This window comes from Triturus cristatus, chromosome 6, assembly GCF_964204655.1.
Source record: "Triturus cristatus chromosome 6, aTriCri1.1, whole genome shotgun sequence".
Taxonomy (NCBI): Eukaryota; Metazoa; Chordata; class Amphibia; order Caudata; family Salamandridae; genus Triturus; species Triturus cristatus.
The window spans coordinates 873,280,200-873,306,618 of NC_140589.1; the positions used below are offsets into that span (position 1 = coordinate 873,280,200).

At 41.3% G+C, this 26,419-nt stretch overlaps 1 long non-coding RNA gene across 1 annotated transcript in view; it reads left to right on the top strand.

The window, feature by feature from the left end:
- LOC146817989 (uncharacterized) overlaps positions 1 to 26,419 on the top strand; it is a 138,242-nt gene that overhangs the window by 12,713 nt on the left and 99,110 nt on the right. The window contains exon 2 of the long non-coding RNA XR_014962607.1: positions 7,067 to 7,174. This is a non-coding gene — a long non-coding RNA (uncharacterized LOC146817989). The remainder of the gene's footprint in view (positions 1 to 7,066; positions 7,175 to 26,419) is intronic.

The window sequence follows — 26,419 nt, forward strand, 5'->3', positions numbered from 1 at the left end:
CTGAAGAAGCAATTTCAGGAATGCCACAGGCGAGGGGCCATAAGATTAAAAAAAGTATAAATCTTCCAGATGTTTTTCCCACTGTTCATTGTAGATCTGTATTATACTCAGCAGAGGTGCGATCATGTCCGAGAGATGATATGATGTTAGCTATCGCCTTTTTGAAGCGGTCTGACCAAAGCTTCTCTTTGGACTGGGCAACTGCTATGGTTGAAGGTGAGCAGAAAATTGGTACAACCTGATAACAGGTAGGAAATTATATAATATAGTAGAATAAGCAAATTAAATTGCAGTTTTTACCATTTAAACAGCTTGCAGTATTCTCAGTCAAAAGAGGTCAAAACTAGTGATCAGATCACATAAATTGAACTTGGGAAGTACTATTTTTCAACATTGTCTATGAGATGGATTTTGACAATTTTTTTCTGCTTTTGGCTAGAAGATTGCAACATTTGTTGAAGTCTGTAAATGAGTTACAGAGCACAGCAGGAGAGTTGTCACCCCCCCCACTTCAGCAGCTTGAGTGAGGGGTGGGTGCTACTGAGCAGTTCTGATTAACATGATATGTTTAACTTTTTGTTTACAGCTCAATTCACTTTGATGAGATACTGCTACTCTCTGAACTGAAGCTCAAATTACTCATGTAGGAGAGACGTATGAAGGCATTGTGAGGTGGGTGAACAAATGGCACAGGAGAGCCTGGAGTGAATGACTAGAAAGAGGGATGAGAGAAGGGTGGATGGAAATATTTTATGGGGCAATGGGTGGAGAGGTGGTAAGGTGGAGAGATGGATGGAAGATGGATGGACAGAAGGAAATTGAAAAACAAGAATAGATGGGTGGGCGGTTTGATGGATGGATGGATAGATAGATGGATGGAAAATCACTAAGAAGGTGATAAAAGGATGATGGAAAAAGACAGAAAACAATAGACATAAGGATTGGGAGACAGATGGAAGGAAAGAATGCAAGAGGGATGGTAGCAGGAAAGATATTTCAGAATTCCTTTAGGGGGAGTCTTCCCTGAGAGCCTGTTGCGCTTGCTGCCATTTTGGATGTGGTTTAAGTGGGGAGTATTTTATTTTTCTGGCTACTCCCATGAGCACAGTGACACAATAGCAAAACAAAATCATAATACAGCAAAATCATAAAGTAACACAACCTGGCATCACAAGACAAAAACTCTAGACAACAATAATACATTACATACTATGACACACTACACCAACACAATTGGGCACACTCCAACATAACTAACACAGAACACCAAAACAAGAATGTAAAAAACAACAACACAGAACAACTTGATGAAATATAAAAACAAATGCAAAACAATTACAAGCTCACTGTAGAATTCAATAGCAACTAAAGAGACTATAGCAATACAACAATAAGGCAACAACACAACAGTTTTTACACCAGACTATCACAACCAACAATGCAGCAATACATCTCATGACAAAACCAACACATCAACAACTTTTATCGTTCACGTTTGCGACTGAGTCCACTATATGCCAAAAACTATGTCAGGCTCCATGTTTCTTGAAATCAATCCAAAAGATACTAAGGGCCTAATTACAAGTTTGGCAGTCTTCCTGTAGGACCACCTCCGTGGTAGTCCCAGAAAGACTGCCTAGCCCTTGGTGAACCCATCCACCAGATTATGAGTTGAATCAAGGGCAGGTGGGCGGGCGGTGGTGGTACGGCAGCGGGTATGTTAGGCTCATATGAGAGCTTAAACAGCATACTGCCTCTGTGACACCGCCTACAGCACATTTGTGTGAGGTGTGACATGCACCATGCTATGCATGCCACACAGTGCATGCACGACCATGCATTTTTTTGGGGGAACATCTGATGCTCCCCGTATGCACCCCCATGGGCAGATTTGCTTAGGGTCCCTGTTAGGGGCCCCTTTCCATGCCTTTCTGCCAAGCATTTCATGGATGCTTGGTAGAAAGGCCGGTCAGAATCTACTCGGCGGTGGCCGGTATCGGCACCACTGCATTTCCTGCCTGCTTTCCACACCACCATGTGATCCTGGATCTTGGTGGTGGCGGTGGTCTTGTGGCGGTCTCACCTCCACCATCGTAATATGGCAGTTGGACTGCTGGTGTGGTGGCAGTCGGACCACCACCACGAGTACGGTGGTCCCAGGACCGCCGTACTTGTAATAAGGCCATAAATGTGTATCTGTAATTACTAATTCAAGACAATACAAATCTACGTCAAATGTGTTTGATAACGTTATTTTCATGGTTTTTGCACTCATCTATCTACTACAGAGTTAAACATTGGTATTTCTAGTAAAATACAGTAAGCTAGAGGGCAGCTAGAGCCATAACGTACAAATAAAAAGTCTAGACAGAGATTACATTTTCTTCTAGTAATAAGGAACCAGGACCAGATGGTTTGCAACCTAAATATTATTAAAACATGGAGGCTCAGATTATGTATACATCTCTTCAATTAACAATCCCCAAGCTGTAACACAACTGAGTAAAAATACATCCAGAACTTTAAACACTATTCCTATACTGACATTCCATATTTATGTCCTTGCTGTTCAGAAGACAGAACAATGTTGTAAAGTTGCACTGTACAGTTCTTCTGTTCACGGTTCTGATATCCTCCTTTGGTCAAAGCTTACTTTACCCCTGGAGCACCTTGACAAAGTGAACAAAGTAATCTCAAATTTGGGCACAAAAATATGATTTTTTAAACTTCAGCAGCTCAGTTTCTTGACCTGCAAAGAGTGCATACAGCAGCAGATGTACAGCACGCAGTTCCCAACTCATTTTGCAGCTCTGTTTGATATTATTTGGAATGCTTTCAATAATTCAGAGATATTGCAGAAGCTTTTAAAGAAATTGCTCTTGTTTACAGACTGCCTAAAAGACTGTGCTTGCTACTTTTCCATTGATGTGGTCTCACTTACCTCCAATTTGCTCACCCGATGTTTGCCTGTTGTTATCATTTCAGGTGCTGACATAATTATAATTCCAGGACGATAAGTTTGATATATCTTTCTGTCAGAGCTCCTTTGAGAGGGTCACGGAGCATGCAGTGTTTGCTAAGCCTAACCATGGTGGTTGAGTCTTTTCACTTCTGATTAAACCTTGGCCTAACCTACCATGAATCCTAAGCAACTGGGCCAAGTGCCTCTTCTGCAGGTGACTCTCAGTGGTAGCTGTGGATGAGCAGTCAAAGCTTCCTGGGGGAGGTGTAAATTCAGGTTAGTGAACACGACTAATAACGCAAAAAGCACACAGTAGTGTCAGTAAATCAATGTCCAATCGAATACTTATTTTTATAATAAAAAGAAGGATTTTATTTCTAACTCTATGCATTCAAAGCAATCTTATGACATATATAAACAATAACACATTTTCTCTTGCGGTCGGGGCTCTAGTGTTTCACTGGTAAATCCCTGACCAAGCAATCTTATGACATATATAAACAATAACACATTATCTCTTGAGGTCGGGGCTCTAGTGTTTCACTGGTAAATCCCTGACCCACCCACTCTTTTTAAGGTGGTAGGGGTTATTCCCCATTCACTGGTGGACACATCCAGGGAAAGCTCAATAGTAATCCTAAACTCAATAGTCCACTCCAATTATTAGTAAACTAGTCAAAAGTGGCTTAGCAAACAGCACCCTTGATAGTGAATCCCATGGGGCTCGATTGGCCCATAACCAGTCCTACTCGCTCCAGCAGCGAGGAAGCGTGTAGTTTCTCAGCAGGTGCCGTACTCACTGGTATGCACAATGCTCGAGTCCTGTTCAGAGAGTTGGCTGTATGTGGGAGAAGCAGCAGCTACCAGCACGTGTGTTTTCCTCTGAGATTACGTGGCTGACTCCAGCAGTAATCTGAGGTGCTCTTTTCATGCACAGTAAGTTCTGTGCTCCCATAAACAGAGAGATGGGATTCTAATGCTCCTGGTCGCGGTCCCAGTGATTTTGCTATGCATCCACAATGTCCTCCTCAGTACATGGGGCAAATTCAGGTACAATCCTCAATGCTTTCTTGTGACCTCCGGTTCACTGGAGGCAGCCCAATCCTCAGAGCAATCTTGATTTTGGCAGCCACATACTGTACATCAGTCCATACTACAGTAGCCCCTCCAGGAGTACAGGGTCCCTGCTAGGCTCCACATAGGCTTCCCGCCTCCCTATCCACCAATAACTTCCAAGGGCGACCCTTCTGGCATAGAGGGTCACTGTAAACCACAACACACAGGCTTTACTTGCCCCTCAAGGCACTCTGCTCAAGGCTATCTTTCCAGCGGCTCTCTCTTGCCAGATGGGGATTGCAGACATAAATCTGCACATGGATAATGACCCAATCAGTGCAGCAGCCATCTCCTCACAGCTCACACTGGGAGTCCACTTAGCTGAGCGCCCAACGGTACCCTTCAACACTCTCCTCTTTCTCACTGTGTGCACTGGTCATGGCAAGCAGACAGGCAGTCATGGCTGATTGCCAGATGTAAAATATTTGGGGTCTCAACTTCTCCTTCTTATAGTCCATTTCCAGACACCAAATATGAATTTAGGGCCTTTTAAGTTTTATATTAGGGTTCTGTTTCCTTTAAAGCACTTCTCCTCTACCTCTTCCTCTTCAAAGGCTGTCACAGCAGGAGAGACTCCGAAGCTAATAGTCAAATAACACAGGCCATGGAGTGACTAGAGTTCACACCTGTATGTCAGCCGCAGTAATATGTTCATCAAATGGTTAATCCTGGGCTCCAGCCCTACTCTTTATGATTCCCTTATCAGCCCCATCTCCTTCCTGTGATGTGTCCAGGCCCCTACTTTGTGATCTATCACTGAATCAAAGAGCACCCTGTGAAGTGTACAGGGAGAGTCTCAATCTTAGTGTGCTCCACCCAGCTCACAGGTATGTAACATTATACAACTCTGTCTGGAGGGATTCCTCAACCTCCTCATGTCATCACCAGGCATGCCTGGACTGCCTAAAATGGAATCCAGTGTCCTGCATGTAATGTACTATTACAGGCACAGTTGAACTCAGTGTATTCACACAGCACACACATTAACCAGTGCTGTTACCGTCATGCATTGTGCCACCCCAGGCACACATACATTCAGCACACACATTCACTCTGTGCCACACTGCCCAGTATTGTAGCCTTTCTGTTTCGCGCCATGGTGTGCCACTTGCAAGCACATACTCTGCTAGCACACACATTCAATATGCACACGCTGCACAATATTTCATCCTTCATGTATTGTATTTCTCGCAGGTACATATACACCCAGTATGTGCATTCCCTGCACACGCACAGCACTACAACTCTCATGCAATGTACCCCTTGCAGGTGTACATACACCCAATACATGCATTCATCATGCATGCACTGCACAGCACTGCTCTCTCCCTGTACTATACCCTATTGAGACACACATACATCCAGCATAGTCATTACTCTTGCACTGCGCACCACTTCATAGTTAACTGATATAGGACAATGGTGAGTTAAGCACACAACAGCTGACCTTTAAAAAGATGAATGGGCTGGTTGGGCTCACTCCAGTAATGCAAGCAAAAAAGGGACCTGTTCCTTCCTACTGATAACTACACATATGCTGCCACCACCGCGCTCATGCTGGTTAACTCCTGGTGAGGGCAGTAGCCTTCACCACTATGAGCATAGCGCTTTGGGTGCCCCTACCAGTCCAACAAGACCACAATCCGTGAAACAGACCTATGTTATGGTGCACACACATGATCCGTGTTTGTTATACACAAAAATCAGCATTAAGGATCAAGACATCTGTGCAGTTGGGTACTCAGGGCTGAGATACACGTCCATTACCATGCAGAGGAATTTTCTGTCCGTACACCGTCAGAAAAAGATTGTCAACATGCCATTGCTTTTTATCTAGGGATGGATTTGCTTTCTAGTATGCACAAACTATGAACTTTGAGCATTTGAATGCTTTTACCACCAGGAATGAGGCCTTTGATCCCATGCTGTATCTACTATAATAAGCCCATTATAGTCAACATCCTTTTGGAACATCAACATGTGCTCTCTCTGGATTGATGGGAGTACATTCAGCATATTATTCATTGCTCACCGTGTGTGAAATTGCATCTTCCTATCATCATGAATGCTGCTTATGGATCATCTTCAATGTTCGCCTTATGAGCTGACACATCATTCTGTTCTAGCGCAGCTTGTGTCATTGATATAACCTTATTCAATGATTTCTGTTTCTCCTTATATGGCATCTATGACTAGTTATCCAAGACCTTTGACCACTTTTCTTCCTTGCGCATCAGCAGGTCATCCAACTACAATTTTAGTAAGTGTTTGCTTACCACAACATCTATGATCCAACTTCCTGTATATTTACCAGCACCTTTGATCATTTCGATTTGTTGTTTTCCCTTTGCCATCTTTGATTGAACCTATGTTTGATCCCCTTGATTTGGATTTTACAAGACTGACTACTGCTCAAACTTCAATTCAGAAAAAAACACGCATATTTTCCAAGACAGAATGTTTTTCTGAATCCAGCTTTTGTACCTGATTTTAACACTCTCCTGCGCAGTAGGATTATACCTATGGCTATTGCAATGTTTGATTATTTTATCAATATGCAACAACATAATGATATTTATTCACATGTAATGATTTGTAATTGAGTATATTTGTCTACTTTCAACACATATATACATATGTGTACTAAAGATGCCTACTATCATTCCAGGCATGTCATGTATGTTGTATTGTATCTACTGGTACCCATCATATTGTGCGCCTATACAGAAGGAAAAACTAGGATTAGAACCTTCAACCTGCCCAGTGTGTCCTACACATTATTCTAGCACTGATAGTGAAGTGTCTACCGGGAAAGAAATAAAGAAGTTTTGTGTTTTCTGCAACCTCTTCCCTCTTTATCTCCAAGTTTACATTTTTTTTTAAAAAAGACATGCATTTGTCTTGTATGTCTCTGTCTACCCAAGATAGGGTGAGACACATGCTAGTCAGACTCACCAGACCTTTGTTTTTTCCTTTTTCCTCCTACAGGTATCTTTCACACCTGTCTCTGCCCTTTTCCTCGATCGTGAGATATGGAACATGCTGGATTTGGCCTGCCTTTATGCAGTAGATTGCAGAGCCACAACCACGTTGTAGGTAAGAAGCACCGAGGAGCCAGTAATAATTATTTTCTGGATGCAAAAAATAAACCTGCCAGCGTTTTAAAAAGATACAGTCAGAGAAACAGATGGTCCCATGACCAAAAGAGGAAAGAAAGAGGAAAGAAAAACCTTGTGCTTATAAGTGAAAGGCCTAATAAAAGGGGTTACAAAAGTAAAAAAAAACATGGCCATAAATGATGAAACATGAGGAAATCCAAAGTTGCATGAAGCTCCCAAACTTTTACTGGAAACAAGTAACAACCCCAAGGGAAGAGCCCCAACTTCAAGAGGCACAAACCCTTGAAAACAGAGTGATCCTAGGGGTGCCACTTGTGTAAAATCCCAGGTAGCTTTCACTAGGCCTGGGCGAAAATTTTGTTCCACTCACGGCATTTGCGATATTTTGACTTTTTTTTGCGTTCCGCAGAGAGCGCAAAAATGTCAAAACCTTCGCAATCTGCCACGAAACGGAAGTATTTTTCTTGTTTGCGCCTTAAAAATGTGTTCTCACGCACGTGGTAGCGACTTACCGGGTCCCTGCATTCGCCGACAAGTTTTCCTATCCGTTCGCGTGCGCCACGAGATGTTGGATTGTTGGTAGCCGGTTGCGCTATCCCGCAAGAGTTTGCGATCGCGAACACGTCATTCGACCCGGAACAGGAAATAAGCATCGCGAGCAAGATGGCCACGCCCATTAGCGACCACATGGGCAAGTTAGGGATACATTTCCCCACGGGCACGCAAAAACACATCGCGAACGGGCGGGAAAAGTTCTGCGTGCTCGCGGAGGTTTTGAGCAATTTCGTGATAGTTTGCGAAAGTCAATTTCGCAAATTCCACCCACCCCAGCTTTCACAGCATGCAACCCAACTTACTAGGGATAAACAATGTGATCGCTTGGAAAATATTCTACACTGACAACATCCATCTTGTGCTCTCCTTCTCAACCATTAATCGCAAACCCTGGAACAAGTTTGCTGCCTGCAGGACTGAAGTTACCACCTGGATGAAAACCAACTGTCTCAAACTTAACACTGACAAGACAGAAGTCATGATCTTCAGGAAGAACTGTCACTGTGGGATTCCACCTGGCTGCTGGCTGAACATGACCCTGCACACCCTTCACCACCCACACCAAGAACCTCTGGATCATCATTGACGGCCAACTGAACATTACTGCCCAAGTCAATGCCATTATGCCTCCTGTTTCCACACTCTGAAGATGCTGAAAAAGTTCTTCAAAAAGCTCCCATTCATCACCTGAAAAACCATCAAACAAGTTCTCATCACTAGCAAGACGGATTTCAGGAACACCCTCTCTGCTGGGATCAGCAAACAGCTCACCAGATGACTTCAAACTATTGACAATTCATCAGTCAGGATCATACTCAACCTGCTATGTTGCACACACATCACACCACACCTTGAAGAGTTCCACTGGCTCTCAATTGCCAAACAAGCCCATTTTCAAATTCCTCACACACACCTTCAAAGCATTACATAACACAGCACCAGCTTACCTCAATAGCCGAATCTCATTTCGCAGACTACGCAGATACCTTCGCTCAGACGGACTCCTACTTGCACATATCCCACACATATGCAGAACCTGGACGGCAGCAAGGGCCTCTCCTACATTGCTCCTCTAGCCTGGAACGACCTGCCTTCACACATCAGAGCCACTTCTTCAATTCTAGAGTTTGGCATGTAGCTGAAGACCTGGCTCTTCAAGTAGACTCACCCTAGGCCAGGCCACAAATACACCTACTTCAGCACCTCGCCATTAGTTAGAGCCCTATTCTGAGTGAAGGGCTGCTTTTTACTGTGCCTAGTTTTAAAAAGAAGTTTGTTTTAATTCTCTGCTGCTACTGTGTGTGTTTAAAACTTGTGGGAGAGATCACGAGCTGTGTTCAATGCTCGAGGGGGGATTTTTTTATCGCGCATTAACCAAGGTCAGCAGTCTAGTTGTAGACGTAGACGCTGACATGATCAATCGGCTTTAAATTCCGTCGATGACGCTTCCTCGTTTGGCACCTCGCCATTAGTTAGAGCACTATTCTGAGTGAAGGGCTGCTTTTTACTGTGCCTAGTTTTAAAAAGAATTTTATTTTAATTCTCGGCTGCTACTGTGTGTGTTTAAAACTTGTGGGGGGGATCACGAGCAGTGTTCAATGCTGGAGGTTTTTTTTTTTTATCACGCATTTACCAAGGTCAGCGGTCTAGTTGTAGACGTAGGCGCTGACGCGGTCAATCGGCTTTAAATTCCGCCGATGACGCTTCCGCAAGCCCGTCTGCACCCGTCCGCGCCAGACCGGGCCCAGGAGCCAGAACCCCTGTTGAACTCCCCTCTGTTAGTCATGCGTATACCAGGGAACAGCTCATTAAACTTAGAGGTAAGTCCAAAAGGGAGTGCTCTCATTTTATGCTGCCAGATAGGATAAGCCCTCTCTGCACTCATTGTAATTTCAAATTTTGCCCCACTCTCACACCCCTTGGAAAGACGGATGATAATAATAAAATTAAAATGCTACTTTTGAATTGCGGATCTTTATCTAAACATGTTACTGAGATACACCTACTCATTGAGGACAATAGCCCGGACGTATTGTTTCTTACTGAAACCTGGCTTAACAAGGATTCCGATCATGCTATTGTCCGAGCTTTGCCCCCAAATGATGTTATTATGAGGCAAGACCGAGATAGCGGCCGTGGCGGGGGCATTGCTATCATCTATAAAAATATTTTCAGATGTAGGTCTATTAATAATCCCCTACCTCACTGTGAAAGCTTCGCTTTCTCAATTAGCTTTTCCCCCACTAATACCTTCTCAGGAATCTTAATTTACCGCCCCCCTGGTGTATCGTCTTATTTTTGTAAGGATCTCCCAGATATTGTCGCCAATTTGGCGAGCCCCCAACTTAATTTCTCCATCCTGGGCGACTTTAACATATATTTCGATGAATTGTCTTCTAATGCCCCTCTTGATCTTATTGAAGGCCTGGCCACTTTTCAACTCAAACAAAAAGTGACCGGCCCTACCCATGATCATGGCCATTTGCTTGATCCCATTTTTTCTAATGTACAGAACCTTATGGTGACGGACCCTATCCTGATCCCTTGGTCAGACCTTTTTTTACTTTCAATGACATGGACATTATCTGACCCCCTGTTGCCACTCATAAAAATTAGAAAATATAGTCGCATTTGGTCTAAACTACCGGTAGGAAAGTGGATCACTAAGCTAAATAAGTCAGTCCCCATACCTCAGGCTATAACAACTGGCTTGAATGTTCCCTAGATACAGTGCTTCCCAGGAAAGAATCCCTTCACCGAGTGGAAATTAATAAAAAAGCCTGCTATTCTCAGAATCTGAGCGCAACTCAAACAATCGTGTAAAAAATTGGAAAGAAATTGGAGAATGGATTATTCTGCAAATAAAAAAAGCCAAATACAGAGAGGCAATTAAATTGTACAAAAAAGAAATAAAGGTTGCTCAATCAAGCTATTATCATGAGAAGATTGTCTCGGCAGCCAACTCCCCCGCAAAATTTTTCAAATTACAAAGTCTCTTCCTACTCTTCCTAGCCCTATCTCTGCCCCCGATAGCTCTCAGCAGCGGTGTGATGAAATCGCAGAAAACTTCTGGTCCAAAGTCGAAAAGATTTATAATACCTTTTCACATCCTAACCCCTCTAATGACGGTGTCATCTTGAATAAGCTAACTCTGTTGAAAGAGTTTCCCCCTCTTTCCTTATCATCCACACAGGAACTCCTCAGACAACTAAAGTCGGGCTCTCCTACAGACCCTGTCCCTCTGTCCATTCTAAATCTAATCCCTGACACAGTTTCTCCAGTTATTCAGGATGTGATAAACTCCTCCCTCCGTAGCAGAGTGGTGCCTCCTCTCTGGAAACAGGCCAGGGTCAAGGCACTCTTAAAAAAGACTAATCTTGACCCAGAGGACTGGGCAAACTATCAGCCCATTTCCTTGCTGACTGGAATCAGCAAATTAGCTGAAAAACATGTCAACTCAGCCTTGTCATCATTCCTTGAAGACAACAAGTGTCTGCATCCCTCTCAGACAGGTTTTAGATGCCAACAGGGTACTGAGACCGCCCTCATCGTTGTGATAGAAGAGACCAGGAAGATCATGGATGACGGAGGCTGCGCTGCCTTAATATTGTTAGATCTTAGCGCAGCTTTCAACACTGTCAATCATCAACTTATGATTGAGAGACTTAAGGAGGTGGGTGTAGCAGGATCTGCGCTGGACTGGCTTCAGTCCTTCCTTGAAAATCGCTACTTTTGCGTCTATGAAGGCGAATTTGCATCAGAGCATATCCCTCTGCAGTGCGGAGTCCCCCAAGGATCATCACTAAGCCCCACCATGTTCAATATTTACATGAATTCTTTAGCTGAATTGGTATATCCTTGGGGGATCCAGATTGTCACTTATGCCGACGATACACAATTACCGGTTTCTCTTAGCCAGAAGAACAAATCAGAGCCTGGTCTTACATCATGCTTGGGAAAGATCTCTGAATGGATGGGCAAGTCATTTTCGAAGCTAATCGGAGCAAAAACAGAACTTATGCTACTTGGGCATACTGTCCCTGCCAGTATTGATGCTTCATGGCCCAGCTGTCTGGGTCCTCCACCTGTACCAAAAACGAAGATTAAGAGTCTGGGAGTTTGGCTCGACTGTAAGCTTGATTTAAAAGAACAGGCGCGTAAAGTTGCAGCCAGCTGCTATGGACTGACAAGGATGATAAGGAAGATTCTTCCTCTTCTTCCTTTTGATGCTAGACGGGTGTTAGTCCAGGCGCTGATACTCTCGCGACTGGACTATGCAAACGCAGTGTACCTTGGTGCACCCCAGGGAACTACCAACAGGTTACATATCGTCCAGAACTGTGCTGCCCGCCTATTAATGAACATCCCTAAACGCAGTTCAGCCAAACCAGCACTTATTGGCTTGCATTGGCTTCCTATTCAGGCCAGAATTAGTTTTAAGGCGATCTGCATTACTCACAAAACCATCTCTGCTAAAGGCCCCCCTCTGATTCAGTCGATGGTTCAACTCTATCACCTTAACAGGATGTTGATATCCAATCATAAACGCTTACTCATAGTGCCTATGATTAAGCGAGTTCGAACAGGAGGTCGTCGGTTCTCATACAATGTAGCCAAGCTATGGAACCAAATTCCTGAGCATATCCGCCTGGAACCTAACTATTTTAGCTTCAGGAAACAGCTGGAACCCTTCCTTTTCTCCTGATTTGTGCCTGCTGAGTGAGGCGTCACAGCAGCGGCATCACTAGGGTTTGTGTCACCCAGTGCGGTAACTCATGGTGATGTGCGGTCCGCACCCCCGCACCCCCCTAGTGACGCCACTGCTCGGGTGCGCTCTTCAAACAGCACCAATTACACAGTGGGGGAAGCCAGGCGACTGTCCCTGGCAGCACCTGCGGTTGGCGAGCGAGGGGCAGTCTGCAGCCAGGGTCCAGGACGCACACACTGTGTAACCTTCTTGATATTGTCACACTCTCCGAGGCTTTGTGTTCTCTGGTAAGGGAGAATATGTCTTGCAGCTTCCTCCATCGCACTAACATCTTTGGTCCCACTAGCACCTTTGGTCGTGAACAGACACACACACTCGTCATCCCGTGATACTAAGAACCTGGCTCTGGCTGCCTCCGGCCCTAGAATGGCCTCTGCAAGCGCTTCTGGGGCCGGATTTGGAGCAGCTTCAGAAACTCTCTCTCATCCTGGTGGCCTCCGCCCTAACAATCCACTCTGGCCTCTTGGCTTGAGCTTCTCTGCCAGCCTGCTATCTGTCCTCTCCAACACATACATACATATCACACACGTACAGACACATCCCACGCACCGCAAACATAAATTGACTCATTCAGCCTTAAGATGTGCCATTCTGAAAACTTTGGGTCATGCATATAACATACCAGAACGGAGACATACCAGAAGCACATGCACAGATCACTCACAAAAACCGGTCTCACGGACACGCACACACCGCTCATTATCACACCTATCCATACCAACCGTGCCCCTTCCTTCCACACACAAACTCACTGATCACACATATCTAAACTCTAACCACTCTCCCTGCTCGCGACACACGTGTTCACACCTAAATATACACAGACATCTCGCAGCTGTTTCCCACCACCCATATAGGCTGATAGCACATATACAGACAAGTTAATTCACACGTATGTACATACACACTCTGCACACTGACACTCCATCCATGCAGATAACACACACATATACCCAGAGTACACCACACACAGATCATTCACTTACGAACCAACCAAAATAGGATCGCATACAGATCATTCACACACGACCAGACCACAAATTCCCCATGCACCCATACCGACTATCTGCACAGCTACCTACACCCCAAATGCACAGTAATCACCCCCACACACAGACAGGGCAGAGAAACCAGATGATTCACACCTACGCACTACGATTATACGCATTCAGATAATATATACACCATAGCACTCACACCTCTACGAGCCCTCCACATACACATGCGCACATTGCTTGACCATGCAAGTATACACCATTTATACACACAGAGGACACATACACAGCAAATACACAGGTAAATACACACAATCACTCAGCAACGCTTCGCACACACACCAAGCAGTTTGACCGTGCAGGCCTGCCTGTCATGAGAAAAACGCACTTTGAGCGCCTTTTCAAATATGCCAAAATGGGAGAGATAATGGACAACAGTGGACTAAATTGATTTTGGAGTTTTTCACCAGCTAAGAGAAAAAAATGCAAACACGTCAGAGGACAAGTTGTTATTGTAACAATGGAATCTAATGCCTTACAGTTCATTTTAACAGCTACGCCATCTGATCCGCGGCCGCTTTTTGTCGGCTGAAGCACTTCTGTTGCCAATCAATCTTGCATTTTGGTGTCACCCCATGTGGTGGTGTCACCCGGTGCGGTCCGCACCCCCTGCACCCCCCTAGTGACGCCACTGGCGCTGGGATGCCCTCGGGTAGCCATGCGCTATACAAATGCGTATTCATTCATTCATTCATTCACTAGACTACCTACCCAGACGATTTGTAAGTAAACATAACATAAAATGAGCTAACCTAACATAGCATAACATAAAGTAACATAACATAACCAATCCTAGGAAGCCCAGTAAACCCAGGACTTACTTTAATTGCCCCAGGCTTGAATCTTGTGATGACTAACTGTGGAGACCGAAACATGCAACCGGCAGTACCTTGTGCCTCCCTCCCCCCCTCTATTGGCCAGTCAATGACTGATGGAAGGGTGGGATGGTGGGACTAGACTTTTTTAATGGTCTAAGGCTGATTCACGTGGTGCATGGATGCAATGTGGAATACCTCAGGTAGTAGGTAGTGGGATGCGAAATGGGAGTAATGGATTGAGTAGGTAATGCATGGACAGCTTTATTGATCGAGTACCCTTTAAATCACTGAGAGATCTAGGGGTTCTTCAGCACAGTGGTTAATTTAGGGGCAGGTTGTGAGTGGTGAAAATCTTACTCCTTATCAGATGTGTACCTGGGGAGGGTGGGGGCCCGCCCCGGGCTTCACTTTTATGTGGGCGGCCGCGAGCGCAAGGTAAGTCGGCTCCCCTCCCCACCTGCATTGGCCGTCACTGGGCGGCAAACTCAGGGACCACCCGGGGCGGCAAAAGCTCTAACTACGCCACTGCTCCTAAGTTTGCAGTTTAGCATTGAGTACTTTACATTGAATGAGCTAGTGTAACTAACACTGAATTCTCTTCAACAGCGTCTGTTAGTACAATGATGCACAACTAAATGTACATGGAAAGCTGGGGATAGCACTGTGACATCCATTTTTCAACCCAACCCTGGTTCCTCTATGATATTGCCCTCCATGTTGCCTCTTTGTTATTCTCCAAAGCTGCGTTCAGCTGCCATGCCTTTTACAAACACCCAATATTGTGCTGAGCAGCTACAAGTTTTCCTTTGATACAGCCGGCCCGGTCTTCCTTTGAAGTCAGGAAGCGCCAATATGCTGCAGCAGTTCAACCTTTCAGTTCTGAACTTAACTAAGCTGTAAATCCCCCGCTGCCGAAGCCGGAGTCTGAATATATGTTTCCCATAGTTCAGTCAAAAGACTAACTAAACAATGGCATGTGTGTCTTTAGGATGTAGGCTGGACAGACAAGCATGCGAAATAAATTTCCAAAACGCCCCGCAAAACTCCCTATGTCACTGTCAAATCCAAAGGGTGTGGTGACAGTATAAACACAAAACTTATTTTCTAAAGGAGTCCTTCCCAGTGAGGAAACGTATTTGTGAATGTTTCCAAATGACCCATTAATAAAAAATACGACTAAATATATTAGTCGCCCATATGTTTAGAAAACATTTCTTCACTCTCTCCAAATCACCCACAAACCAAACGAAAGTACTTCTAAGTTCTGAAACGCTTTATCCTGCTCGTCTAAAATGAAATGCTTTTTTGTGAAACAAATATAAATCATTAGAGAATATGTGTCATAATCTCATGAAATTCGAAAGATCTCGCCACTAAAATTCAACAAAGTTTCTACAAAATAGTATAATGTGGAAGTTTGTTTCACAGTACATTCTTTCAACTAACAATTTGTTACTGTGGAAGAAGCTGGGCATTTGATTGTATAAATAGTGGGGAATGCACAAGAGGAGTTGGGCAAATAATACAAATTATGGGGCATATTAACAAGGCGGCGTATAAAATTATCGCCGCTTTTGCGGCCGTTTTCCACCGAAAAGCGGCGATAATTTTATCGCCTTATCGCAAAGACACGCTATTGCGTGTTTTGCTGACTTAGCTCCCGTTTCCAGCACACCTAACTTTGCATCGTTAATGAGATGGAAAGTAGGCGTGGCTGTGAAACCAACCAGGGAAAATATCACAAAGGCAGCTTTGCGATATTAACAAGGAAGGGTAGCAATTATTTACATCGCATTAAGTATGCCTTAACACAGGAATTTAACGTCAGTTAAATTCCTGACTAAGGCATACTTAACATGGGGAGTGGATTCTGTGGCTAAGACCACAGACCCTATCATCTAGGATATTGCCGTTTTCCACCATGGAAAACGGCGATATCCACACTATCTCTGGAATTTTTATCGCCTCGGCGATGCGCATTGGTGATAATGCGCTAACCGGGCAATACATTCCAGAGATAGCCGGTGATAAATATGCAAGCGCTAAGCGCGCTTTGCGATATTTATCGCCGGCCCTTGTTGATATGCCCGAGCGTGTTGTAAAGCTGCTTCGCGAAAAAGCAAACAAATTCCACTAAAGCAGTGCTGTCCAAAATTTTTAGAACCAGGGCCCAATTTGTAGAACTTTGCACGACCCACTTAGCTTTAATGAGCATGAGGCGGTCAATTTTTTGATGTAACTAAGACATCATGTTTTAGTGCGGTGTCAATTACAGGCAGCACATTTTCCATTGAAATGGCCTTTAAAGTTGCACATAAATAAAGCTTTACTGCGAAAATTATATTGCAAATAAATGATAATGTGTGAATTTGGGTTTCAATAAATATTTATCATTTGTGCATTAAGAAGTAAAGTTTCTTTACGTATTTTGATCCTATTTACATCTTTTTTCCATCACACTTTCTGAACAACCGAATGTGTACAGTTTAATTACAGGTATCTACATTATTTTGTTTTGTTTCAACAATGTCATCCTACAGCCATTCCTTTCAAAAGCCTATACACCATAAAGATTGTCAAAAGACACAGCCTTACATTTGAAATCTGTCTTTAAAAGCATAGAAAATGTGACAAGTTAAATTCAGAATTTAAAGGCAAAAATGTTCATAACAACCTTATTCCTTTCTTCCCCTTTCTCTTTCAACCCATCCATTCTCTGTCTGTCTGTCTGTCTGTCTCTCTCTCTCTCCTTTTTTCCCCTCCCACGGGCTCTCTTTATGCTCTCTCTCTTTCCTTGCACTCTCTTTACCTCACTAGTGTCTCTCTTTTTCTGGTCTCTTTTCAACGTCTTTCACCCTCTCTCCTTTCGCTCAGTTACCCTCGTGTGTGTGTGTCTCTCTCTCTCTCCTCTCTCCTCTCCCCTTCTGCTGCAAAGGCTGACAAGAGTGGCAGAAGCACCAGTAGAGGCAGTGACCCCTCAAAAACCAGCCACTGCTTATGTAATAAATGTCCTATTGTGGTGGCTCCCAATCATTTTAATCCAACAAAGACCCATTTGCTGGCAATAGGATAAAATTGTGACCAATATGAACCCGTAATTTGCGCAATGTGGAGGTGATACACTTTGAGATAGAGGTGGGCAAGAAATAATAATCATATGCAAATTTGATTCAGGGACAAACCAGTTTGAACAGAATTAATTGGTTTACATGTTGGTTGTCCCAAAAGTGTCACTCAAGCCAAGCAATGCCACAAAATGTGACGGGTGAAATGTTTGCAAAAGTCTCCGGCACTCAGCCCACATCCCATGCAAATTTTTTTTTGCCCATTTTGCCACTATAGTGGGGGCGAAGCCCTTTGTGAATCAGGCCCAAAGAGTCTTGGTTCCGCTTCAATAAGACTAGCAGTCCAGTCAGTACTTTGATGTTGTTTACTTCAGGAGAACAGGGACATAACGTGATTTGCCCAAAACCAGATTATCCAAGGTCACTTAATGTGGTTAGACTGGTTACACAGCTTTGCAAAAAAGGCAATAAACCATATCTTCTTCACTGTCTAGTTGTGCACCAGAAGACAATGATTTGAGCTTACAGGTACATATCTTTCAAGAGCATGAAAACTACACTGAGTACAATAATATAAGTTCCAAAAAAGACACTAATTATAAGACAAAGGAACCTTACACATGGCAACAATAAACCTCTCCAGCCAGCAATTATCCATTTCCACTGTTCTGCAGAGCTTCACTAAGGAGACAGAAGTAAACATGCATAGCTCGTTTGGCCTCATGGGGGAGTCACTGGGGAGTCATGGAGCTACAAGGGCATATGCTATCTGAAATTAGCCTTCTGCCCATGAGCCCTTTAAGGCAGGGCAGCTGGCTTAACTGTATTAGAAAAGCAGTACAGCACAACTTGAAACATCACATCAGGGAAAGCTGCAAGTTAACAGGCTTTCGGACTATGTCTAAGACAGGCATTTTCAGCAAGGTTGTAGAGAGTGAAAGGGATGAGAGAACTTGAGCAACTGAATCACCGCCTCAGAAAGTCGAAGGACATTTTCATATTTCTCGAATTCAAGTGGGTCTAGAAAAGCACAGACACAGTGCCCTCTGGTGCTTGTACCTCTGTACAGATATGTTGAAGAAGCACAGTGTAAGATCCATGTACGTTCAGGATAAATTAGAAATATTCGGTAGCTTTGGTGCTCCTTGGTCAGAAAGATAATTTGAATGGCTTTTGTTGCCCACCAATAACTGTTGACTGCTGACTATGGATTACATAGGAATGTGCATCGGTAGTAGAAGGAGGTAAGAATCACCATGGAGAAGCCTAATGGGGGCATCTCTAATGGACATATATCATTGTGATGGGGATTGGTTCGAGTGTTTTTCCTGGAGGATGTAACTGAGGACTGATGGTAATGGTCTGAGAATAAAGGGATTTGGTCAATAACAATACTTGGTGTGGCATCTTAGATGGTCATGGTAGCCCTCCTGCCTGCTGAGTTAAAGAATAGAAAAATTAATGCTGCACAAGCAATGTAAAGCACAGTAACTTGTGTACACTTGTGCAATATCATGTGTTTCAAGGAACTTGTCAACATCAACAGAAGAAAGAATCAGGCAAGTTTAAAAGATTAGCAAAAGGAATGAAGTCTGTTGAGAGGTAAAGCGCAGTGACACAATATTGCATCTTTACTCAGGGTTCATATAGAAGCAAGCATACAGTAGTGTATCACAGCATGCAGCCCCACAGCATTCAAACAATAACACTTTCCCTGATTTAAGGTAACACAAAGCATCTTAATGCAGCACACATAGAATGTTGCAAAACATCATTTTTTAAATGATTGTTTATGTGCAGGGAGGGACACCTTCCTGCACACAAAAAATCAATGGTGTTTTGCTGTTTCTTTGTGTGCTGCACAATGCAGCACACATGGAAACAGCAAAAACGAGGATAAATTAAACATTTCTCTTCATTGCCCCAGGGTAAGACCAGGTTTTTCCTGGTCTTAATTTTGGCACTGCCCCATACTTAGGCCACCCTTGTAAATATGGGGTAGTGCCAAAATCAATGGGTGTTGAGTTGGAACGCCCACCACAACACCCATTGACTTCCCCTTTCACGCTAAGTATAGCGTGAAAGAGTTCCTTATTTACAAGGCAGTGTTAAGCCATGTTAAGTGGCTTAATGCTACCTTGTAACTAAGGTGAAGCCCCTATCGCCACAACGTCCAAAAAAGTGATGTTGTGGTGGCAATAGGGGCTTGTAGATATGCCCCATAGGTCCTTCTAACAGTTTTTATCCTGTAAGGATCTTAAACTTAGAGAGGCCTTCTACAAATGCTTCCAGGTCTTACTTTAACCAAATTACCAACAGAGTACCACCCTCTAGTTTTCTCGTCTTGCACAGATTTCACTCTACCCACCAACTTCTACAACTATACTATAAGCATTTTAGTTCCTGCCTCCCTTCCATGCATTAAGAATAATGGGGTTTAATGGGTTGATGCATTTACAGTCAAGTGGCGAGCCTGCACTGTTTCAATAACAGTCCTTTAAACATTCAGTTTGCTTTTAATGACCATTATTATTGGTTCCTCAACCAATCTATTTGCCCACTTGACCATACCATTTGCTTCATGATTTTTAGAAAATATGGTAATGTTTACACAGATCACTGACACTATATTGTTGTAAAAAAATATAGTTTTTGGAAATTATTGTGTCAAAAGTATTGTTTACCACAATATCGTGTTACTATACTTATAATGGTCAGTACCAAAATATCAGAAAAAATATTGCTAACACTACTATCACACAAACAAATGCAAAAATAATATTAATATAATGTGACATAAATAAATTACACTAATACAGAATGCTATAAATATATACTTACATAAACACACACACACATATATGTGTGTGTGTGTGTACATATATATATATATTCACTGAAAAAAACCATAGGTTTCAGGGACGTTATAGTTAGAAATTAGCATTTAAAAAACTCTTGAAATTCACTGAAAAAACCATAGGTTTCACAGACGTTATAGTTAGTTGGACATTTGACTCATATAAAACCAGAGAAATTCACCTGCTATAGTTAGTTGAGCTAACTATAACTCGCGCGCTCGCAATGCACTGCTGATGACGTCACATTTTACATCACTCCTGAAATGGTCAGTGACATCACTCATGACATCACTGATGACATCTCAAATGACATCATAGATTACATCACTAATGACATCATCCAGTGAATGTGTTTTTCTGTAAACTGTAAATATTTTTCTTATATATCTATGCCAAGGTCTATTGAAGAATGAGTCGATGTATAAGTGCCTGAATGGATTATTTAGTAGTTGCATGACTGACTCTATAAGTCACTGATTGAACGTATGTTACTGAATGCATGGATTAGTGACTAAACTGTGTGAATGTCTCTATTAGTTTCTCAGTTGGTTTGTATACAGGTGCATGGGTTGGTGAGTAGCTACATCAGTGTCTATATGGGTTATTGATTGTTTGTAGGAGTATCTGTATGGGTGTCTGAGTGTCTATCTGGGTGGGTGGGGGGGTGTCTGACTGTGCATACATGTCTGAATAGCTGTTTCACTGGTTCTATACATTCAAAACTGCATCTCGGAAGGGCTGTATGGGTAGCTAACTGTGTGTACAAGTGTGCTAATTAGTGAATTGATGTCTCAGTTGTATATATGTGAGTAACTATATATGTTTTTAGACAGTATATGTGAGTGTTGTGGTGTATAATTGACTATACGAGAGAGAGTGATTGCAAGAGTGTCTACATACACAAATGTGTACTTGTATTAGTGATTGTATAAGAGAGTAAGTATGTGATAGTATCTATATAAATAAGGGAAGTCGGGTGTGTATAAATAAGTCAGGTGGTGTGTATATATCTACATAGGTGAGTACATGGGTGTGTGTTTGATTTTTGGTATGACTGAGTAGTTGTGTGAGTAACTCTATGGATCAGTAGCACTGTGTGAATGTATGTATAGGTGTATGAGTGGATATTATACTGATGTAATAATGAGTGACAGCATATATGAGTGACTGTATCAGTGTATGTCCGGCTCACAATATATACATAGGAATCAGTGGATGGGTATCTAGTATCTGGTGTTTCTATGGTTTCGAAAATGGTAGTCTGTATTTTAGAGTGGGTGTAATAAAGGTCATATTAGAGTGTGAAGAGGTGTGTCAGACTATCACGTGGATGATGTCATCAGTGAAGTCATCAGTGATGTCACTTGAGATGTCATCAGTGATGCCATGAGTGATGTCACTGACCATGTCATGAGTGATGTAATATGTAACGTCATCAGCAGTGCATTGCGAACGCGCGAGTTATAGTTAGCTCAACTAACTATAACAGGCGAATTTCTCTAGTTTTATATGAGTCAAATGTCCAACTAACTATAATGTCTCTGAAACATATGTTTTTTTCAGTGAATTTGTAAGGTTTTTAAATGCTAATTTCTAACTATAACGTCCCTGAAACCTATGGTTTTTTCAGTGAATTTCTAAGGTTTTTTAAATGCAAATTTCTAACTATAACGTCTGTAAAACCTATGGCTTTTTCAGTGAATTTCAAAGTTTTTTTAAATATCGAACTACTATTGTGCTATTTGTCATTACTACTGTTTTTTCTAACTTTTCAACTACATAAAATAAACTGAAAAACTACTATGTAATCTAATATATTTCACAAATTACAGTGAGTTTTTAAATAATACAAAATAATTTAACATTCAAAAAACAATTTTTCTCCCTTTTTTTGCTGTCATCAGCTACTACTTAACTTCACTATTCACAGTGATGTCAGAGTAGTTTCATCATAAACAGCAAGGAAAAAAAAACAATCAACTAGATTGTTAAAAAAAACAAATCCCTAAGTCTCACAAATATAATACAAAATCAACACATATAACACATCCAATACTATTTCCAATCTTCAAATCTTACCTTCGTAGTTTCTGTGAACATTTTCCAAATCCACCAAATAATGTATAAAAAATTTCGCTTTGAAAGCATCCAGTATGAATTCCTTAAAGTATCTTTACACCTTCCCACAAAGCCGAATGGGGCATCTAAAATCTTTGTTTCAGAAATATCAAGTATGAGTTAGGTAATTCATAAGGCAACCTTGGTTTCATTTCCAAGTGTGTATCGTTGCAGTTACTCCAACCATTATTACACTTTAAATAAACTGTATAATGTCCACTTGTGGTAGTACTTCCAGCATGGAAAACAATAGCAACTGTTGAAAAAGTTCTTCCAGAAATAGATACTTGACTAGCAACAAAATATTTAATTTTGGTTTCCACTTTTTTTCCATTTGGTCTACAGCGTTGTAGCATTATAATCAAATTTTTTCAATATCTTTGTAGGCATAATGTAGATAGCATTGTTGATTTACAACGAGAACATATCATCTTGTGATCTGCTTCTTTTAGCAATTTGGAAAATGGTACAGATTTGCAGTCAGGTATTGTCAAATATAGAAATCGTTCTCTGTCAACTATAGTGCCTGAATTTAATGAACACTGTTCACATTTATGTTCCCATTTGTAACTGAGTCCAAATAAACTCTCAGTCTGAATTCCTTCATCTTCTAGTACTTCAAGCATAACTACCAAAAATTCTTGTGCATCTTGTATATTAGCAGTGAACGTTAAAGATCCAGTACATGTATCCAACAGTTGGCGAATACCAGAAGCAGAATAGATCTTACTTCTATCAGTTCTCAATTCTTGAAATAAAGTATAAATTGCCGAACATAATCTTTTTTCCTGACTTTCCATAATTTCACCATAAACATCTTCAAGATAAAATATAACGTTTAGAATAACATTACCATAGCAGTTGACACCAGAAGCATTTTCTAATTGGAATCCGACAACATCATCACTTGTTTGTATTTTCTGCTTCTTTACATCTTTTCTTTTCTCTTGATTTTGTTTCTGCTTTCCAATCATAGTTGATTCTTACCATGTTTGCTTTTTGAATACACAAACCGTTTCTTATAAATAGGATATTCACCTAAACTTGGAGCATAAAGCTTTCTCAAATGATTATATTCTCTTACACAATTAACATCAGCTCTAACCTTGTTCTCATCAAAATCAATTAAATACAAACCAGACAACGTTCTAACTCGAGATAATGCAACATATACCATTCCCTCTTTAAACACAGTTCTTACTACATTTATCAAAGCATTATCTACACTTAAACCTTGAGATTTATGAATAGTTTTTGCATATGCTAAACAGAAGGGAAACTGTTTTCTACGGACATACAAGTCTTTTACAAGCAAAACATGTACAGCACAATGCGCAATCTGTCTTACCTCTGTAATCTGATCAAATTTAACTTTCAAGAATTTAATTTCATTTCTATTTTGATATTTCACAAAATCAACAACTTTCCCCATTGCTCCGTTCACTAAACCTTCTTCTACATTCAGATTACGCCTCAAAATTACCCGACAGTTTAAACATACATCTACATTTTTTTCTAAGCCAGCAGTTTTTGATACAGACTTTTCCAAAGAATGCAATTTAGTCTGTAGTTTTTCTGAAAGAAGAATTATTCCTTGATGCTCGATTTTATCAATAGCTTCAATGTGAACTATTTCTTCATTTTCCAATTTCATAAGCTCTCTATTAAATGTATAACACTCTTCCACTGTAGACATTAAGCAAACTATAGACTTTTTTTCTTTCATTTTCTTGTACATTACTTCTGCTGGTGTGTGTTCATTTGTAAACAAGTTCTTTAGTAGACGACTTTGAAAATCTTCTTTACCATGTTTGATTAGAACACCAATTCTTACATCTTTTAGAATATTTCCATAATCTTCATCTCTTGCTTGTCGCATATTCTGAGTGAGTTCTTTATATTCAACATTTAACCACAGATTCACATTTCCAATACTTCCCAGAGATTTCTTAGTGTCTTCATGTAGAAGAGTATTAAACACTGGTTCTCCTTTTACAGGTGTTAGTTGTAGCAGATCTCCAAATACAATTAAATGTTTTCCTCCAAAGAGACCTTCATAATCTGTTGCAATCTTAAATTTACAAAAGCAAGCATTAAGTTTGAGACCATGCTCACCTCATCAATAATTAATAGTTTCATTTTCTTCAGCACTCTTGACACTTCATGAGAAGCTTCTCCAGACAATGTCTGATATTGTAATTTACTATCATGCTCAACTGGTAACATCAGTAATCTATGCAAAGTAACTCCTTTAACATTGTGTGCAGCTAATCCAGTTGGAGCTGTTACCACAGAACATAAATGTGAACCAGTAGTTTTTTGAAAATAACTGGTCAAAACGTGAATTAAAAAACTTTTACCTGTCCCAGCTTGACCACTGATGTACATCATAAGAGGTTTAAAAGATTAACACACACATTCTTTTTTCTCATGCAACAAACCATGTTATATCTGTTCTCTCACTTGTACATATATTTCTTTCTGTTCAACATTTAGTTGTTCTTCTAACTTTTCCAATGTAATATTCTCGTTGTGTGATTGTTGCATTGCAATTTCGACTTCATGCATAGCAATCGCTGCTTCATTTTCCAGTATTGGTTGTCCAAGAGGATCTTGACTACATTAACCACTACTTTGACTATTTTGAGATCTTTCATTAGCTATTTCAGCTGTAATAGTCTTTTCCTGTTCAACTTCATCATTCAACATTTTTAAATAGGTAGAGAAAATTGTACATGCAATGCTATCTTTACATGCATTAAAAGAATCTTCGTAGAGGTCAAAGTCTCCAAGTAATTCACTTTCGCTACGCCATGGTTTAAAGAGTTGGAGAAGTACTAAATAGTAAAATTCTCGCTTATCTGGAGTTTCACAACTGAGTTTCTTGTGGTTTATAAGATTACCCTTTGCATGTTTTACTAAACAACCATGACATCCAACTACTGTATATTTTCCTTAGTTTCAATTCTATTTAACATTTCTTTTGAAGCTGTAATGCTGAAGTACTTCATACAGAAATAGCTGTTCCAGATGTGGACTCCTTTTTGGATAGTATGTGTCCAACATATTAGTTTTAAGAATGTCTGTACTGTCTGGTTCATTTGCTGCTAAGTATTCAATTTCTTCTAATGATTTCAACACTCTATTCCGTGAGCAGGCAAGACCTAAACTTACCCAAATGATTCCTTAAGACTTTGAATATAAACTTGAAGAGTACAAGCGGTCTGAACATTCATAGGATCCGATTTCTCGGTGGGAAAGCATTTTCAAAGTAAAGCTGTACAATTTCTCTTGGGCAATTTCTTCCCACATTTGTTTCATCTCTGTTTTTTTTTTATTTTGTTATGTACGAGGTCACATAACGGGCAACAGCAATTGAGTTATCTGCAACATACTGTATGTCCATGTTCGCATTCCACATTTTTAAAATGACTGGATTGTAGTCATTGACATACTTTGACACTTCTGTTTTAAGTTGTAGGTATTCTTTGGAGATTTCCGAGTTATTGTGTGCCTTACAGAAGAAAAAAAACAATTTACTCTTCCTTTACAAATGACTGGACGTGGAAAACCAAACCGACATTTGGTGTAAAATTTTCCGTTAGACTTGTATTTTCTTCTGCAGTACTTTCCACAACAGTGACTTTGGAAACGTAAAACTTGCTGTCTCAAGCTTCTATCTCCTTCTTCTCTCAGAATCTCACATGTTACATACTGTTCGATGAAAGGCAATACTGTTTCATCAGAATCAGTTCCAAATGTAGGTGCATCCTTGACCCATAGTAGCATCTGTATATGAGGTGCACCTCTTGCTTGGTACTCCTTTCTCCAAAAGAAATTGGTAACTTCTCCAAGAGGTGGATTATTTTTATTGCAGATAAAAGACATCACAGCTTGAAACCTATGATTAAAATATCTGCACACATTTACAGGATCCAATGAACACAGTTCACCAGGAGAATTTATTTCAACATTTTTAATATTG